This window comes from Tamandua tetradactyla, chromosome 17, assembly GCF_023851605.1.
Source record: "Tamandua tetradactyla isolate mTamTet1 chromosome 17, mTamTet1.pri, whole genome shotgun sequence".
Classification (NCBI taxonomy): Eukaryota; Metazoa; Chordata; class Mammalia; order Pilosa; family Myrmecophagidae; genus Tamandua; species Tamandua tetradactyla.
Window position 1 is genome coordinate 37,087,033 of NC_135343.1, and position 20,901 is coordinate 37,107,933.

The following is a 20,901-nucleotide window of genomic DNA, read 5'->3' on the forward strand; positions in this document are numbered from 1 at the left end:
TAGCTAGAAGTAAAAATCTAAAATTGAGAAATTGTAACCCATGTCAAAGTCTGAAATATGTTCTACAACTAATTGTGGTACTGTGCTTGGAAATCTACAGCTTTTTTGTATATATGTTATTGTTCACAAGAAAAGAAGGAAAAAAAAGTCGATCATGATGATAAAAAAAGTATTTAAACCCTCTAGCCTCCTATATTCTGGAGCAGCTATAAGGAAAAATATGAGAGGATTGTATGGTAGCCCATGACAAGCTCTGGGATCTGTCCTGTAACCACTTGTCAAAGAGTGCTTTGAACACTACTGCTGTTTTATTTGCTTTGTATATATTACACTGTACAATAAAAAAAAGTTAAATATATATATATTCCTAAAAACAACTCATGGATTCATCCACTGTTTTATATTCTCCCTGTCTTGCTTTACTCCAGAGTAGAAGTAAGAGTGTTAGCAGACTATCTTTGTTAATAAGATACATTTTATACCTAAGTCCCTAGAGGGCAGGGTCTTCAAATAATCTAAAAGAGTGGGTACACAATAAATGTTAAGTAACATTACAGGATTCTTATTTAAGGGAAAATAAAGCAAAATAGCTAGATACTCGTCTGCAAAGTCAGTAAATGCTTCAAGAATGAAAATATTAAGTGTTAGTTAAGGTATAATGTAACTATAAAGTTCATATTCTGCAAAGACTAATTACTACAAATTGCAAGCCAACCCTAAATTAGCATTTTATACTCACTACCTTGACATTTACATGATACCTCTCCCTACTGTTTGGGAGTCTTAGCCCAGTTCTCCTCTATCCAGCTTCTCTACTTAACCTGGATCCCATGGTCAATGCTTCAACAGTTTTTCCTACACTTTTAATTCCTCCCCTCATCTTCAATACAATCTTTCCTTGCTTTGTTCTTGGCTGCAAAACACTGACAGAGAAAACTGTAAAATCATGCTGATTACAAATGTGAATTCCAATCTCAGATGAGCTCCTGATACTGCCAAGCAGTCCTTTCACTTATCATGAAACACTTCTCTTTCCCATCCCCCACAGCATTTGTAACAAACTTTCATCACTCTCTTGTCTTCTAGCCCACCTCCATCAATTGAACACTCAAAAAAGTAACTGCCTCAGGCAGTGAGACTGTGGCTCAGTGGCAGAATTCTTACCTGCCATGCTGGAGACCAAGGTTCAATTCCCAGTGCCTGCCCATACAGAAAAAAAAAGTATCTCTCTCATACACACACAATCCTCAGATATTATTTTTCCTTCCTTTCATATCTTAACAAACCTAATTCTCACCTATATCCACCTCCTAACTTTCTGTGATAGATGAATAGGTTTTACCCTTTTCCAGAGTTAATTCCCAACTGCTGTTCTAGATCTCCCCTCTTCCCACTTCTTCTCAGATCCTGTTCTATTAATTATATCCTGACTCCCCTATCTTCAATTTCATCACTTTACTCAAAACAAACAAAAAAGTGTGAGTATTAATGTTCTTTTCTCAACACTGTCTCCTTAAGCTACTTCTTCTTATCTCCCCTTCACTGGCCAATCTCTTGAAAGAATAGTACTTAGTTCTAGTATTTCCTTGGTCCATTTTCTTAGCAATCTGTCTCCCATCTTCACCGGTATCTTGACTCTGGAAAAGTTAGGAATCGACTGATTTCTAAATTCAATAGCCTACGTTCGGTATTCATCTAACCTGACCTCACTGCCTTCAAAAATCAATTAAGGGTGCACGGGTGGTTCAATGGTAGAATGCACCTGCCATGTGGGAAAGCCAGGTTCAATTCCCAACCACTACCACCACCACCACCATACCAAAAAAAGTCAATGAAGGTAATAAATGTAAAAGGAATTAAACTTATTTAAAAACACATAAAATAAGAGTCATAAGTGGAGGCTACAGAAAAAAAAGATGAGATCCACATATAAGCTTTGAATTATTTTGGACATTCACAGCATAAATAAATTAATTTAACATACTTTTCTTTTCTTTATAATTGAGGCTGTCTGCCAGAAAAAGCACTTCTGGATGAGAAAATGCAACATATCAATTTCCAATTTCAAAAACCTACTACATCAGTAACTGAAATTCAAAATGTAATAATAATACTTAAAAAAGGTAGTAAAATAAAGCTACCATTTTCAGGAAAAAATATTTTCTTCAGCGTTAAGGAGAACTAAACTTAAAGAATATCTGTATTATGTCAAAGATTTCCTTAAAATTTTCCCCTCAATTGCCTCTGTCATCAAAGACAGAAAGTTGCTAGAGGATCTAAAGAGAATGTAATTCACTCACTGAAACTATTTTCCCATGGAAATTACTTTCTCATATAGTGGGGATCAGGAACCATAGCTTGGACCCTCACCAGAGTCTTGCAAACCATAGGTTTAGAAAGGTGTTATGTGTCCTGTGCATTGCAGGATGTTTAGCAGTATCTCTGGCCTCAACCCAATAGCACCTCACCTTCAGTTGTGACAACCAAAAATGTCTCTACACACTGCCAAATGTACTTTGGAAGGCAAAATCACCCTGGTTAACAACCAATGGTTTGTAAGTTGGGGTCCTTGGTCATTGAAAAAGAAGGTGTCCAACCAGTCTTGTTAACTGTAATTTTTTTTAATGAATTTTGCTTTAAAAATTTGTATTTTTAAAATTAAGACGTTAATACTACAAGAAGATGTCTCAAGAATATATATGCCACCCTCCTTAAGTTATAATAAGAAAAAAGCATTTTACAGGATTCCATAACATGGATTTTTATCTTAGTCAATATGTTAATTCAACTCCACACCCCAAAGTTGGGGGAATGTTCAGTTTTTTCCTTGCTCTATCAAATGAATTAATTTAAACAGAGCCTAAACAATTCTAATTTCCAAATACCAATTTCTTGCCTTACGTGGTCATGGCCACATCGTGTATCCTGAGCCATGCATCCTAGAGAGTCAAGCTTCCACTACTCAGATTTTCTTATCTGGTTTCTGCCATATATTTGTGAGGCAAGCAGGAAGTACACAGGTGACCTTTATGTTGTTTTCCAACCCCAGCATTTTAATATTCAATGGTAAGCTGAACTTTTTTTTACTTATTGACCCCCAGGTGCCCAGACCACCTCTAAAGGTCACTGAAGCCATTCATCTTAACTCGTTTCTTTCTCCAAACTTTTCTTTCTCCAAATGCTGAGCACAACTGAACTGTATGTCAACTGTTTAAAAATGGTTTTCGATACTGGTGATCAATTGCATACTCTCTGACCCACATAAAAAACGTTTTTAAACATGTACACTGATTTCACAACATTGTGACTGTAATTAACAGCACTGAATCATATAAGCGAACATGGTTAAAAGCAGATATTTTAGATTATATATACATTACTAGAATAAAAATTAAAAGAAAAAACATAGGATTGTACAAACATTGAACCCTATTGTAAATGGACTATAATTAATAATTATAAAAATGTTCTCTCATGAATTGTAACAAATGTACCACATTAATGCAAAGTGTTAATAAGAGGGTGGTATATGGAACTCTGTATTTTATATTTTATGCATGCTAGTTCTGTAAACCTACAACTTCACTAACACAAAAATTATTAATAAAAAATTTTTAAAAAAAAACTTTTCAAGAAACGTATGGGCTGGTTCCATTCATATGAAAAGCACATAAGAGGCAAGTGTATAGAAACCAAAGTAGATTAATGATTGCCTAGGACTGGGAGTGCAAATGGAGAAATGGGAATGACTGTTAATGGGTACCAATTGGTTACTTTTGAGGTGAGGAAAATGTTCTAAAATTAGACTATGATGATGTTTGCACAACTCAAAACATATACCATTAACTGTACACTTCAAATGGATGTACTTAATAGCATGTTAATTATATCTCAATAGTGGTGATTTTTTAAAAAAGCAAATTCTAATCAACTTTTATTGATAAGAAAAGGAGTGTGATTAAAAACTTCTGCAAAGTTTGCCATTTCATGGGTTAAGATTTTAATTGACATAAAATTATTAACTACCTATCAAGAAAAAAAATAACTTTACCTGAATACATAAACATATGTACGCTTAATAATTTTTCCCTGATAAACTTTAGAACAATTTTACCAACCATAATTTTGAAAACAATGAAAACATTCAGAAAGGCAAATGCTATAGTAACAATACCTCTACAAAGCAAAACATGAGAATTACCACCAACAACAAAAAAATGGACAGTCCGCACAGCTTTGTTATGATACATTCCTCATATAAAGAAAATCATCAAAGCATTTTCTTTCGGGGGGGCATTCCTCAGATTATAATGTTTTTCAGACTGGTAGTGTAATAATTCTGACATTACCAGAGCATAATTTAAAAACAGCTCAATTACAATAAATTGCAAACACTAATCCCTCAAACCACAACTATCCACTACCCGAAATTTACATATATTGATCACTTTTACCAAAACCTATGATGTGCAGCAATGATGATCACTATGAACCAGCAAGTAATACCCATCTCTCGGAAATTAGACTCTGACTGCAATACAAACGGTCAAACAAAAACAAACCTCATCATTCCATCTGTTCTATCATAACTGCTTAGAAATCACTAAAGCTGTCAAGGTACTTTTCAAATTAGAACTCCCGCCACATTTATAATGTTACCCCGAATGTCCAGCTGCAGTTTATCACAGTAACGCGTTTCGGAGGCCACTACAAATAATTCAAGTATTGTAAGTATTTACTATAAAAATTGCCCCGGGTTTGACAATTCAGAAAGTCAACTGAAAATCAAAAACCCTCCAAACAATTTAATTCTCTGAAAGTAAGGCGAGCCTCCAGTGAAGACCAAAAAATAAAGCTGACCAAAGGGGGATTAAAAATATACATAAAGAGTTTCGCAGCTCTGGTCGGCGAAAACTCTAAAAATACCACCCCTGAACTCAGCACATGGACAGACAAAGTTGCTAATTTTAATGGGCAGGCAAAAGTTCCCTAGTCAACGACTAGAGGGCAAGGGCGGCCTGTTTTTGTATTCAGGTAGGGATGGAAAGAAGCAGAACTGGAGAAGAAAATCAATTATTGAAGAAATTATTACGAGCGAAAATTCCCAAGCTGCAGAACACTGAGTTATTCTTCCCTAGTGGAGAAAAAATAACATAAAATGTAAGTGATTTCATAAAGATCAAAAGGGGGCTACGGGCCCGGCCGGAAAAAAGAAGGGAAAGTTTGGGGGCAATGTCTAAAGGGGGTGGGCCAAGGGGAAGGGGGGGGTAGTTCCCAAGCCGGGATCCCGGAGAGCCGCGAGGGGGGCTAGAGCGGGCAGGCGGCCGCGGAGAGGAGGTGGGAGAACAGCTGCCAACCTCGATCCTGGAGGGAGAGGAAAAGGAAGACGAGGTGGCAGACCGGCGAATGGAAGATTCAGCGCGGGTCAGCTGGGATCGAAACTCAGCTTTGGGCCGAAGAGGAGGAGACAGAGGGGGTGGGGTTTCGGTCCTTTTTCCCACCGCAGATCGGGTCGAGGGTGGGCCGCGAAGCCCTGGGGGCCGAGGGAGACCAGCCCGACACTTACCTACGGGTCCCGGGCAGCTGCCCCAGAGCGAGGCCTACTGCATCGCCGCCGCCTCCAGCCCTCCACGTCGCGCACAGGCTGCTCCGCGGCCGCCGCCTCCCGGCGCCCCGGGCCCCGCTGAACCCGAGCCCGGCTTCCCGCTCCCGCCCCGCGCCGCCTGATCGGTCGGCCGGGAGTGCGCAGGGCCGCGCTCTCGAGCCCGGCTCCGCTCAGGGATGAGAGGCGGCAGCGGCAGTTCCCTCACGTCTCTCCCGGGTGTCCTGTCAGCCAGCAGTTCCCCCCGGGTCCGCAGCGCCGCCTCCGCCGCTGCTGCCACCGCCTCTCCCACATCCCCGGCCTCCAGAGGAGCCGCCGCCGCCGCCGCCGCCACTGCCGCCGCTCCGCGACCACTGCCCCTAGCGCTTCTGCTCCCTGCTCCACCGTTTCTCCTCACCCCGCCGGCCAGGCCCGGCCCGGCCCGGTCGGGAAGACAGCGCGTAAGGCCGCCTCGAGGCCGCTGCAGCCCCCAGCCCACAATCCACCGCGCGGCTCCACTGGGGCGGGAGGGCCGCGGCCTGGGGCGGGGGGAGCGCCCGCCACCTGGCGAGAGGGGCCTGGGTGCGGGACCCAGCGCCCGCCGCGGACGCACTCCGCGTTCCGCGCGTAGGGAAATACCCCGCGCTCCGCTTCGGGGCGCCTCTAATAACCCTGCACGTAAAGACAGAAATCCACGCTGAGTACTTTCTTTTTCCTGACAACCCTCCCCCCACCCTGAGTTGTACGCAGGAGCAACCAGGTGGTGCCTCCGGCCTTCCTTGGGACAGGGTCGCGGTCACTCAGCGTGGCCCTCGTCTACCCCACAGCCAACCGACTCCAAACGCTGTCAAATCACCCAGGACCTATTAACGCAGATACTTCCGCAAAATTACAGCTCCCTTTTTACCTCTCAAAGGGGCGCTGAGAGTTTCCCAAATAAATTTACTTTCAAGGATTATAGGTCTTTTCCCTTCAGCCCCCCAAGAACACCACTGGACTCTGAAAACAGTGCATCAACTTTCTATGAAGGCCTTCTCGAGCCCGGTCCTTCTGCGTGTCTTCCCCTAGCTCCGGGTTTCCTTTCAACACCTATAACACTTCTCTAGTCCTGAAATCGGTTATTCCTACTCTCTGTGCGTGTTACTAATTACTCTTCGGTCTAATTCTTAAAAGTCTTCCAATTCAGCCTAGTTTCAGAGGGCTTGCAGTTTAAATCACTAAAATGGGATCCACAAGAAAGAGAATGTCTTAGAATACTTTTTTAGAAGTCCTCAATCATTTGAGTCTTAATTTTAGCAAGATTTCACTCAATTTTTAAACTACTTTTCTTAAAAATAGGTTTTTAAGTATCAGACCTTTATAAGATACTTAGTATATTTTAAAGTGAAAATGTAACTCTATTACAATTGGGGATTGAAAAAAGGTTGATGAAGTTTCACTAAGTCACTTTAAAACTGCAAATTCTCTGCAAAATAGTATTTTGCCCACTACAAAGCTGAAGTTTGGAAAAGGGAAGGACAAAAGGGAAGGAAGCCACGAAAATAGTTGAGAGGAAATTGTTACACTGTATTTCCCTAAATTCAGTCCTCTACTATTTTGTAATAATGATGGTAAGAAAATCAATCCCCAATAAGAAATAAATTTAGCTGCAAAACCATAAAGAGATCCTCTTAAATCTCCAAAATTTAATATAAAACCAAATGAACTTAAATTATGAAAATATTAAGGAAAAGATTAACCAACTTCCACCTAAGGCCAAGGAGGAAAATAATTTCATTTTAATATGGAATTAACTCATAAATTATATTCAGAAGTGGATTTAGCAAGTTCCAGGAAGTCAGGGAACATTTTCTGACAGCTACCTTAAGCCCGACTAGTTTGACCTTTATAAAGATATTTTTTAATTTATTTATATGCCAACTTGTACCAAAAAGCAATCCAAGTTGCTTTAGTTGGCTCTTAGATTAAATGTTACAGTCATCAGGTGTCTTCTGGGCAGGCGAACAAGACAGACTGGATTACGTGTTCATTATCCATCTGTAGATAACATACCATACTATACCACACCATAAAATACACATTGATTATTGTGCTTACTTGTTTTAGGGATCTCCAGTATGCTTATGTTTACTTTTGCTCTTAGACGGAACAGTTCCTAATCCTGAATCAAAGCAGAAAAGTAAATGCTAATGATCAAGTTAGCCAAAGAAGTGTAAAGCAGACAAGCAATTTCTTTGAAAGGCGGATAAATTTCAAATAATATGTTCACTTGATATCACTTAATCATTTCAGTATAATACAGAAAAATGAAATCATAAATAAATATGTATAAATATAAGGGATCATTTCCAGAAAGCTCAGATGAAATAACATTAAGAAAAACTGATAGAAATAAGATCTATCATTGCCCTCAAAATAAGCCAATAAGAAGAGAATATTTAGTTACTATATTACCAATGCTGTATTTGTCATATTTATTATAACTGTCAAGAATCATGGAGGGCGGGCCATGGTGGCTCAGCAGGTAAGAGTGCTTGCCTGCCATGCCTGAGGACCCGGGCTCGATTCCCAGTGCCTGCCCATGTAAAAAAAAAAAAAAAGAATCATGGAAAAGTGAGTCATCAAGGTCATAAACTCTCATCAGAGGGAGTATGAACATATTTTCTAATGCCATACCCCCTATAAATGGCCTGTGCTTATATTTACTATATTGTTCATTGCATTTCGTGTACATGGCAGTAATGAGGCTAACATGTCTACACAATCAATGAATATTGCCATTTTTAATGATTTGTTTCACAGAAAATATACATTTACATGCCAATATAAATACAGAAGGGAAAGAAGACACTGGTTGAAGGAATGGGCAGAGAAATCATTTTGCCGTTTTTTTCCACACCTCTTTTTTTTTCACAATCGCAAGCATTGACTCTCAAACGGAAATCCACCCAAGTTCTTTAACTTACTCTATTATACATATAGCTGAATAAGTATAATTATGTTGTTTCTTTAATAGAAAAAAATATTTTTGGTAAACAAAATCCCCATGCACACATGAACTGTAAGTTGCTAATAATGGTTTCATCAGAGTTTGGCTTTTTGATCCAATGCCTTGAGTTATTTTACCCACCATACTTACCCAAATTTAAAACATTACAATGTTTTAAAAACATAATTTATAATAATATAATTCTAACTCAAACTATGTTTTGTTATAAAATTTTCCAATTTAATTTGATTATGGTATAAGACATTAAAATTAAATGTGGGTACAAGTATCACTAGATTTTATCACACTGTCACATGATAATAATGTACTCAATAATTTACAACTTTTCTACATCGTATCTCTTTCTGTCTTCTAAATCAGCTGTTTATTACTTTGAAAGCAATTATTTACCTGTTACATTTCTCTGCTACATTTCTTTTTTATTCTGATATTCCTAATTTCCATTCTGATCATCGTAATAATAGCAGCCATCATTTAATAAGAACTTAATAAATTCCAAATATAGTAGAAAAACAAGGTAATATGATACATTAATTTCATATTGTCATGTACAAATTACCACAGATTTAGCAGCTTAAAACTGCAGACATTGATTATATCATAGTTTCTATTTGTTGGGAGTTCAGGCATGGCTTAGAACAGTCTTCTGCTCAAGGTCTTGCAAGGCTGCAATCAGAGTATCAGCCAGGCTACATTTTCGTCTGGAGGTTTGACAGGAAGAATCTGCTTCCAGACTTAACTCAGGTTGTTTGCAGATTACAGGACTGAGAGCAACATCAGACCCTATCTACTTTTCCATTTTATTTTTCTCCTTAGCCTTTTTTCATCAGCAAATCCATCAGACATTTTACTTATTTAGTTTTACTGTCTGTCTTTCTCCATAAGAATGCAAACTCCATGGGAGCAGGAAGTTTTGTCTGTTTTGTTCATCACTTTGCCCCCAGTGTTTGGAACACTGATGCAGAGTAAGACCTCAATAGATACAGTTAAACGAATGAATGAAGACAAGCTTGCATTTATAAATAGAAACCACTTTCTTCAATACACTAAGCAGAATGAACAACCAATAAGTCTAACCTCTTGAAAACGAATTGACACTGACTTGTTATAAGACACAACATTTTTGTAAACCACTATTAATTTATTAAATCTATGACAAAGATTATAGCCTTGACCTCTTTTATAATTAGAGTATTTTAAATAGTTACTTTAAAAATTATTATTTAAAAATATGAAATTCTATAATAAAATAGAACTGTAAGAACAGAATGGTCAAGAATTTTTAGGGGGAAATATTCATTTAAAACTTCTCTAGAAAAAGCAGGGGTTTTGTTTAAAACTTTTCTAGGAAAATTATGAACAAGTCAGGACTCTTACATATTTAGAAAAACAGAAGCCAGGGCTGCTCTCAAAGGATTTCCTCAAGAATCACCTTATATATCAAGTCATTACATGACTCAACACCCATCATTGCTCAGAAAGAATTCTATAAGCAGCAGGAATACAAATTCTTATATCACTATGTAATATTTTTAAATAGAAAAAAAAAGCAAGCAGTGAGGAAATATTTTGCAAGCAAAATAAACAGAGAAAACACAAAACTGGGGAATCATAAAATCAGGATAATTTCATTATGTAATTCAAAATAAAAGATTAACATAACAGTGGATTCTAATTATATAATGGACTTTCCTTGGATACCAAGATGCATTGTAAGAGTCATTTCATTTTCATGCCACTGTCTGGTCATTTTGGTTCCCATTATACCAGACAGTAAAATCTTTGTGTTTCTAACCTGTTCTCCTTACTTCTACAAGTTCTTGAGCTTTAATAAGAACAAGTCAAAATCTGTTTTCAATTTAGAATTTTTATTTCCAAAAATCTTTAAAACTACCTTGACTTTAGGGTAGCACTTTTTCCTTCCATATTTTAATTTATTAACTTTTATTGCTCTTTATAAAATAAAAATAATGAACTCAAAAGAAAGAAAACATCATTGAAATTAAAGACTTTTGGAACAGAAGTGCAAAGGATTGAGATAGATGTTTTTGTAATGGTACCCGATTTCCAGTCAGATGCCAGGCTTCAAGACTAGCACCCCTGTACTCTTTCTCCAATGCCATACTTTGGGAATGCTATGGCAATAAATCACCAAAAAAGTCAAGAATTATGTTAAATGGAATTACTTATTATTTGAATCCAAAAATTATCAGATCCTGCCCCTCACCCCAAGTGAAGAAAACCTAGGGTTCTTTTCCTAAAGTGTAGAATATGAAGTTTCTCATTACTTGTAAGAAAAAAAGATCTTGGAAGGAAGATTTTTACTTGGGAATAGTATTTAATATTTTGGGAACTAATCAGTGTAGACTGATCATTACTTTAAGCATAATTTGCCATTCACGAATCCAACCTATCATTCCCATATTTCATCATATGAATAAAGTATCTTAGAAAATGTGTTACTTTTGTGAATTCCTCCTTTATAAATATGCAAAAGCCTACTTTCATTCTTCTAAGTATATACCATCTTTACTTTGCAATTCAGTATCCACAGCAAAAGAAATAGTAAAGTGAACATAAAGGGCACATTTACAAAACATACATATTTATTTGTGTATTTCAACTACTGGCAGTTTTTTTTCTTCAGGGCCCTACTAATATGTATCAAATCAATGAGCAAACAAAATGCTGTGTAAATGGGTTTGTCTTCATGATTAAACTGGCTTACTGATGCATTCCAGGTAGTCAGCATATTCTCCAGGTAATGACCTCCATGAGGGAAACTGCCTGATCAGTCCAACTGCCTGATCCTTTATTGTTTGCCTAAACCACCTGCATTTTGCCCCAGAATGCTAGAAGCTACCCCAGTGACTCACTACTTACAATTGCATAAAAACACCAAATATCTAAGAATAAATCTAATGAAAGCACACAAAACCCCACTACACAAAAAAAACTTTAAACATTATTAGGAGATATTGAAGATGATCTAAATAAATTAAAGAATATCCATGTCTATGGATTGGAAGTTACAATGTTGTACATATGTCAGTTCTTCCTAATTAACGTGTAGAGTCAATGCAATTCCAATGAAAACCTCACAGGTTTATTTGTGGAAAATAGCAAGCTTGTTCTAAAAGGTATATGGAAATGCAAAGGACCAAGAATAGCCAATATACTTTAAAAAGAAGAACAAGGTGAGGCAGACTTACTCTACTGGTTATCAAAGTTTATTATAAAACTTCAGTATAATATATGTGGCATTACTACAGTATGGTATTCGTATTAGAGTAGGCAAGTAAATTAGTCAAACAGACTAAAGAGTCCAGACCCAGATTCATGAAAAATGTGACCTGCAGAACAATGAGAAAGGAAAGATCTTTTCAAATATTGGACAACCATATAGAAAAAAATGAAACTTGAACCCTGCATTACACCCTACCCATAAAAAATTAATTCCGGATGGAGCTGAATGTGAAAGGGAAAAAGTAAAGCCTTTAGAAGATAACATAGGAGAATATTTTACATTTAGACAGAACAGAAAGAAAAAGAGCCAAAAGGAAAAAGATGGATAAATTAGAGTACATTAAAATTATAAACATCTGTTCATCAAATGATACTATCAAAAGAATGGAAAGGCAAGCCACATAGTGGGAGAATGTATTTGTAATATAGTAATTAAAAAGAGTTCATACCCAGAATATTAAAAAATAAATTAAAACGAATGAAAAACTTTAAAAACCTCTTACAAATAATTAAAAAAAAAAGATAGACAACACAATAGAAAAATAGGCAAGACACTTAAACAGGCATTTCACAAAAAAAAAAAAAGACTATCCAAATGGTCAATAAACTTATGAAAAGGTATCCAGTCTCATTAGTAATTAGGGAAATGCAATAGTATACACTGCACATTCACATTCAAAAGACTGGTAAGACCAAATGTAGGATAGGATATGGAGCCACAGATCAAGAAAATAAAATAGAAGACTAAATTGATACAATCACTTTGAAGAATACTTTGGCAACATATTCTAAACTGAAGATCTATACCCTATATGTGTGTGTGTGTATGTGTGTGTGTAGAATATAAGCAACTCTACACTTAAGAACATATCTAATAGAAATTCATGCATGTGTGCCCTGAAGGCATTTACAGTGTCTGACAGAAGCTAAATACATAAAAATACATATTATATGTTTCTGTTAATAAAAATTTCAAAAATTTTGTATTACTATTTATATAATGTTCAAAGTCCAAACTATGGTGCTAATACCCAAGAGAATGGTTAATTGGGGTGGGGGGGAGTGAGGGATAAATGATTGGGAGAGGCTTTAAGGGGATACTGTTCTATTTCTTGATCACGGTGACAGTTTAATGGGCATATAGGCATTTTGTAGTATTTTTTGGACCCAAACATGTGTCTTGTGCATTTTTTTTCTCTGTGTGAGTGATGGTGTGTCAATAAAAAAGATTAGAGGGAAAAAAGTGTCGCTTCCTGCCCTCGGGACTTTATATTCTGTTGTGAGGATTCCTGCCTCCTCCGTTTTGATTAACTTCAATCTCAGGCTTCAGATGACGGGAAGATGGCCGCCACTGGCTCCCGAAGTACAACTTCACTGTTCAAACCAGGCATACTCATTGTCTTAAAGGCTCAGCAAAATCCTAGATCACCTCTAGGATGTACACATCCATGAACCAATCATGAAGCCAATGTGAGGCTCTAATCGGTCAAACCTGAATCACAGCTAATCCCTGAAGCCAGAGTCAAATGGAGCTCACACCACCATAATACATACAATGAAAATGAGGAAAATAAATGTGTTTCTCCATAACAAGCTGGGGCCCCATTCCAGAAAAGGAAATGAAATTAACATGAGCTGAAAAAAACAGCAAATGTCCCTAACAGGTCTCCTGCAACTCAGAACTCGGATTTGCTATTTCTCTTTAGGCCTTTTCATCTCTTTCATTTACCACTCATGTCTCAGGGATTTGGCTGCTTACTTCCTCTTGTTATTCTGATTGCAAATGGATGCTTCTTCCCTTTGGTCAGCTGAGAAATAGGGTACTCTCCCCTACTCTTGTTTTTCTGACTTTGAAATAAGCTAAAACTAATCAACCAAACAAGTGGAAAATAACAATAACAAAAATCCATTTAGTGTTTTAAATGTTTACTTCTGCAAGAAACTACAGAGTAACAAGAGGGTTAGTTAAAATGTCAGACCTTGGAAGATAAGTTCTATTCCTACCTACGTTTAAAGGCTCCTTTCAGGTACCTCCTCTAATAAAGTTTCCTGATCCCTATGCCAGATCTGAGTCCTCTGTAGCTGTGCTCATTTATGATGTATTGTAATTTCTGTTTACTTAGTCATTCCCAAGGGAACATAGATTCCTTGAGGAAAGGAATTCTGCCTTTATCTCTATACCCACAGCACAAAATCCAATGTCTAGGACATACAAGGTGAAAGGTCAATAAATGTTTTCTCAATGAATGAGAACTTTTTGTCCCTATCTCACTTAAACCCTGTGAGGTAGAGATTAGCAAACTGAGACATGATGGCAACGTAAGTGACTTGCTAAAGATCACACAGCCAATTGAATCAGGATGTGAGCACAAATCTATCTGATGCCAAAGCCTGAGCTCTTGACCACTGTCTTGGTCAAAATTTCATTTATTTGGTAAAAGGATCAAACTCCTTAGCTTACAAAGTTTTCCCCAACTGGATTCCACCTGCTTTTCTAAGCCTTTCCATCATTGCTCACCTTTATGCATGTTGCCTCACAGTCCTTGAACAGACTTGGGCTTTCCTGGCTCTTTAGTTTTGCCAGGCAATGCTAAATTTACCTACTAAAATCTTATCCTTTCTTCAAAATAAGTCCAGATGCTCCCTCTTTTCTGAAACATTGCCTATCACTTAGCCAGAGGTGACATCCTCCTCTGAGTTGTGATATAATTTACTTCCTGAACCACAGACATATATGATATGCTGTTTGAGCTATGACGGACCTGTTAACTTCCATGTTAGACTACTGGATCACGCATGTCTTCCATCACACCTAGCTGGGCAATCTGCATATGGTAGACATTAAAAAATATTTACTGAATTAATGGTGGCAGCGGTGACTTTTGTGCATACCCCTCCTTTCCTGCACTGTCTAGGGTTTAGGACTGTGCAAATCATTGTTAAATCTGTCCACCCAACTCATATCCCAAAGACTATGTTCTCTTGATCCCCAAAGGGATCTTATGAGTTCAGAACCAACAATTAGCAAATTGAGAAATTTAAGTGTAAAAGGGCTTTTGATATCTGTTAACAACATAGCTTCACAAATAGTTGAAAATGTGGTTTTCTGGATAATTTCTTCAGTTTAAAAGGGCTAGTGACTGGAAGAAGAAACATGAGGGAATTTACTCTGGGTGTTTCTAAAGCAGAGGTAAATTGGTCTGCTAACAGTAAAATCCCAAATTAACCAGAACCCAATTAACTGGCATTAATTGTTATCTCCAATTACACACATACACACAAGGCAGAGAGAGAGACAGAGAGGACCTTACCTTAAGTAAAAGGAGACAAATGATAATAAAATAATATCAGGGGATATTCAAAATGGCAACTAGTAGCACATGTCCTGCTCTCAATAACAGCATCATTTTCAGAAATGAAACAACTTGAAATTCTGAATCATGAAACAAGATTGAAAGATTAAAAGGTTTAACCAGAAATTAATTTAGGCAGCACATGTCATTTCCCACAAATGTGGTTAAGCAATGTTACACCCTAACACTCCAGTGAATCACCTGGGGGTGGTGTGTAAGTCTGAATGTTTCATATTCTTTAAAACAACAACTTTGTAAAGTCATTTAAGAAATGACTTATACAACAACAACTAGACTAACTAGAAGTGGAAAGGCATTTTTAAAAGAGACCAGAACCTGCAATATGCAACCACAGCAGAAGATACTGGTGTATGTGCCTTGTAGGCTTCTTCAATGATCATGTTTTCAGTTTCACTGCAGCAAATGACTCAAAGTGATTATTTAGCTCACAAAAGATAAGAATATAAAGGGGCATGATTGAAGTACTGAAAATTGCAATTACAGAGGACACCTGAAAATTGATTGGTTCTCCTTTTATCTGGTTGAACAATACAGGAACGAGAGAATGAAAAATAAATTTTAACACTAATGGAAAGATCAGAGAAATAAGCGTGATTTCATGCAGCATTTAAAAAGGAGTACTATTTACAGTGGAAAGAGAGGCATGAGGAAAATACTGCACTAAAATAAATGTTTTTTAACTGAATAAATACACACACTACTATTTAGTGACAGATACAACAAAATCATGTTTCAGATGATTAGAACCCAAGAACTTTCAGATTAGCTCTGAAGATTCTGTTGGAAGAACACAAGAAGAGTTATAAGTAAGGTCAGAAGCCAATTAAAATGGTGAGCCAAGAGGTCAAATAGGCCAAATAACAACAACAGTAACTGCATTAATAAATAATAACAATAATGATGTGATAGCTAGTATGTTCATAGCTATTTAACCAGCATGAACTTTCAATTTACATTTTTATTTGATTTCTCTCACCTAAAAAAAGAACAGGGACGCAAGAGTTACCAGACAATTGAGAAAAGCCCTGAACATCAAAGATAAGAAATAAATAAGTAAACAAAAAAGGAACTCAGGGAACAAAGATTGTTGACACTCTCTCCATTCCCAGTCAGTTATCTAATGTGGAACACAGAAGAAGCCTATAAAAAATAATAATAATAAAAGTTAGAAAATTTAAATACAATCACTGAAACAAAAAGTCCAAAAGACAAGTGGGAGGAGAACATTAAGACACGTCCCTGAAAGTCAAACAAAAAGACAAAGAAATGGAAAATGGGAGGAAAAAAGCTGAGACTCAAAGAATCAACGCCAACTTATCCATTGTTCAGCCAGTAGGAAATCTAGAGAGTACAGAACAAAAATGAAGGAGAAAAACTTTAAAGAAGTTGAAGAAAATTTATCTGAACTGAAGAATATGACTCTCCAGGTCACCAAATATCCCACCCAAAGAAAGAGAGAAAGTCGAAAAGCATTTGATCGTGAAATGTCAGAGCACTAGGAATAAAGAGCACAAATGCTTCCCAAGAGGAAAAATTGACTATCAAAAGGATGGAGAAACAGAATAACTTCAGGCTTATCAGCAGCATCAATGAATTCTAGAAGACAGTTAAGTAGTTAAGTATTGCCTTAAAATTCTCAAGTGGAATTATTTTTAGCTAAGAATTTTATACCCAATAAAAGCACCAATAAAATGTTAGAGTGGAATGAAGATATTTTCAGAGATTCGAGTACTCAAAGAATTGGATCTTTCCTTAGAAAATTTCAGGAATACAAGATTGTAAACCAAGGGGTCCAGGAAAAGGGGATCTAACATAGAGGGTTGGTAGGGAAATCCTAGAATTATGAGCTTGTCCCAAGTCTAGGGAAAGGGCAGTCCTATTAGATCAGGAGACAGAGAGCTATGGGACGGGGGTCTTAAGAGAAAAATAGAACCGATAGATTGTTGGATGGTTTTGTGTTTGGAGGTTTAGAAAAATGATTGCTAACCATTTGACATTTGAAAATCTTTGCAGAGTCATAATTATGTAAATCCTTACCAAATTAATTAAAATATTTTTGCCAATAAGCCCTGCTGTGTGACACTTTAAGATTATGATAAAAGTATAGTAGATAGATGTGGAAAAGGAAAGTAGGGATAGAAGTTGAGTAAGAGCACTGAAAAAAAATCTTCAATTGATTGGATTATCTCATTGTGGGAGACATGCCTCAGTTGATTGCAGATGTAGTCATCCACAGATGCAGTCAACTGACTGAGGATTTAATCAACCAGCCATGAAATATCTTTGCAGCAAAGGTCAGGGCAGTGCCTGCCTAACCAGACAACTAGGTATTATCACTTGGCCAAGTTGGCAGCAGAACCTGACCATCACAGTCCATCCCTTGTCAACTTGGCAGCTATACACATCACCTTGAAACACACTTCACCTCCAAACAGAACACAATAACAGACATATGTTTCACCGAACAATATTCAATTGTCCCATGTACAACTGGAAATGCACTACATCTCTCCAGAATAGGCTACAAGTCCCTAGGTAGCATTAACTCTTAAACTTCATATTCTATGACTTAAATACTACACCATGAACAATACAACTCATATCATATGATAAGCGGGCAATAAAATATTTACTTATATACGAATGCAAACATAACAAAACAGGAAGGAAATATTCATATAATCACGGTCCTCATTCCTGCAACTGGTCATATGGTAGTAGTTCATATTTATCACTACCTTATTCTATTACCCATTGCATATTCCCTTTACCCTCAGTAAGCAATCCAAATGGCCGTGGTTCTTTGTCAGGTGGGGTGACCCAGACTTTCATTCCTGAAATTTGTAGTCTTGCCTGGATTGGGTTGATTGCAGTTTTTCATTGACTTTAATAACAGGGCATGGTAGTACTAAGAGATGGGATCTCCTGTATTTCAGGAAAACTCTTCTTTACCTCTATTGTGTAGTTGCAGTCCTATTTCTCTTTGATCGTCAGGATCAATCACCCCAGACAGATCAGTAATACCCTTTCATGCCTGATGATTAAGTGGCATGAGAAGCTCAAAGTGGCTAGGTGGCAGTCTTAATTTCCAGTTCAATGGAATCAGTGTTGTGTCTCCTGGAAGGAGCACTCCTCCTTTGGGAGCTAAGACTTGTAGACCAGGAAAGCTTAAGGTTTCAGGGACAGGAAGAAAAATTTGTCTTAGTGGGTCACTAGGAGCAACAGTGAGTGGTGCCACTCCCATTTCCACCCCTTAATTCCTGGATCCGTGAATCCTGGCTATGGGAGAAACAGCACCATAGAGTGGATGCTGATTCAGAGCATACACAGCCTCCTGGAGAACACTGCCCCAGCCATGCAAGGTATTGCCACCTAATTGGCACTGTAATTGGGTCTTCAAAAGGCCATTCCACTATTTGATTAACCCAGCTGCCTTTGGATGATGGGGAACATGGTAGAACCAGAGAATTCCATGAGCATGTGCCCATTCCCACACTTTCCTTTGTTGTGAACTGGGTTCTTTGATCAGAAGCAACACAGTGTGGAATTCCATGAGAGTGGATTAGGCATTCTGTAAGTCCATGTATTCTAGTTTTTGAAGAAGCATTTGGTGCAGGGAATGCAAACCCATATCCAAAGTATGTCTATTCCAGTTAGAACAAATCACTGCCCCTTCCATGATGGAAGTTGTCTAATGTAATCAACCTGCCACAAGATAGCAGGCTGATCACCTTGGGAATGGTGCCATATCAAGGATGGAGTGTGGGTCTCCGCTCCACTGGGCAGATTGGGCACTCAGTAGTGGTCATAGCCAGGTCATAGCCTTGGTAAGTGGAAGTACATTTTGCTGAGTCCATGTATAACCTCCATCCCTACCACCATGCCCACTTTGTTCCTAAGCCCATTGGGCAAGGGCAGGAGTGGCTGAGGAAAGGGGATGACTTGTATCCACAGGATGGGTCATTTTATCCACTTGATTATTAAAACCTTCCTTTGCTGAAGTCACTCCCTGGCGAGCATTCACATAGGAAACAAATATCTTCAAGTTCCTTGCCTACGCAGAAAGGTCTATCCACACACCTCTCCCCAGACCTCTTTGTCACCAATTTTCCAATCACACACCTTCCAAGTTCCTGACTATCCAGCCAAACTATTAGCAATAGCCTATGAGTCAGTATACAAACACACCTCTGGCCAGTTCTCCTTTCAAACAAAATGAACAACCAGGTGCAGTTCTTGGAGTTCTGCCTACTGGGAGGATTTCCCTTCACTGTTGTCCTTTAAGGACTTCCCAGAATGGGGTTGATGTGCTGCAGCTGTCTACTTCTGGGTGGTCCCTGGCTATAATGCAGAACCACCTGTAAACAAGGCCTGAGTTTTCTCTTCCTCAGTCAACTGACTATAAGGAACTCCCCAAGAGGCCATAGCTCTGATCTGGGAAAGAGAAAGTAATGTTGCAGGAGTCAGGGCCATGAGCATTTGGGTCACTTTCTCATTAACTTACTTGTGTCTTCAAGACGTGCTTGAGCCCTATCTCTAATATACTATTTCCATTTAATGATGGAGTCATAAATATTTTTTGTGGCTTGCTGGGTCAGACAACATCCAGCTCATGATAGGCAACTCAGGTCTCATGGTAACTTGGTGTCCCATGATTACGCATTCAGTCTCTACTAAGGCTCAGTAGCAGGCTAACAGCTGTTTCTCAAAAGGAAGGTAGTTATCTGCAGTGGATAGTGTTCTAGTTTGCTAGCTGCCAGAATGCAACATACCAGAGATGGATTGGCTTTTAAATAAAAGGGGATTTATTTTGTTGGTTCTTCAGAGGAAAGGCAGCTAACTTTCAACTGAGGTTCTTTCTTATGTAGGAAGGCACAGGATGATCTCTGCTGGCCTTTTCTCTAGGCCTCTAGGTTCCAACAACTTTCCCCAGGGCGATTCCTTTCTGCATCTTCAAAGGCCTGGGCTGAGCTGCAAGTGCTGAGATGAGGTATGCTGAGCTGCTTGGGCTGTGCTACTGAGCTCTCTCATTTAACCACCAGTCAATTAAATCAAACATCATTCATTGCAGCAGGCACACCTCCTAGCCGACTGCAGATGTAATCAGCAATAGAGGAGGTTCACATGCCATTGGCTCATGTCCACAGCAATATAACTAGACACCTTCACCTGGCCAAGTTAACACTTACTCTAACTACCACAGATGGTAAGGCTTTGCTCCAAAATCTTAAGTGTCTGCATTGTGATTGTCCTATAGGGCCTGCCAGAGACTCCAGACAGCATCCGTACTTGCCACTGACACTTTCAGCACCATTGGATCTGCTGGATTATATGGCCCATATGGCAGAGCAGCTTGCACAGCAGCCTGGACCTGTCGCAGAGCTTCCTCTTATTCCGTCACCATTTAAAACTAGCAGTTTTTCTGGTCACTTGGTAAATGGGCCAGAGTAGCACACCCAAATGAGCAATGTGTTGTCTCCAAAATCCAAAGAGGCCAACTAGGCATTGTTCCTCTTTTTTGGTCATAGAAGGGGCCAAATGCAACAGCTTATCCTTCACCTTAGAAGGGATATCTTGACATGCCCCACATCACTGGACACCTAGAAATTTCACTGAGGTGGAAGGCCCCTGTATTTTTGTTGGATTTCTCTCCTGTCCCTTGACTTGCAAATGCCTTACCAATAAGTCTA

At 38.4% G+C, this 20,901-nt stretch overlaps 1 protein-coding gene across 3 annotated transcripts in view; it reads right to left on the reverse strand.

The window, feature by feature from the left end:
* Window positions 1-6,081, reverse strand: part of VPS54 (VPS54 subunit of GARP complex) — a 177,840-nt gene extending 171,759 nt beyond the window's left edge. For all 3 annotated transcript variants that reach the window (XR_013164300.1, XM_077134375.1, XM_077134374.1), the window contains exon 1: window positions 5,567-6,081. The gene's annotated coding sequence lies outside the window, so the exon portion shown is untranslated. The remainder of the gene's footprint in view (window positions 1-5,566) is intronic.
* Between the last annotated feature and the right edge of the window lie 14,820 nt (window positions 6,082-20,901).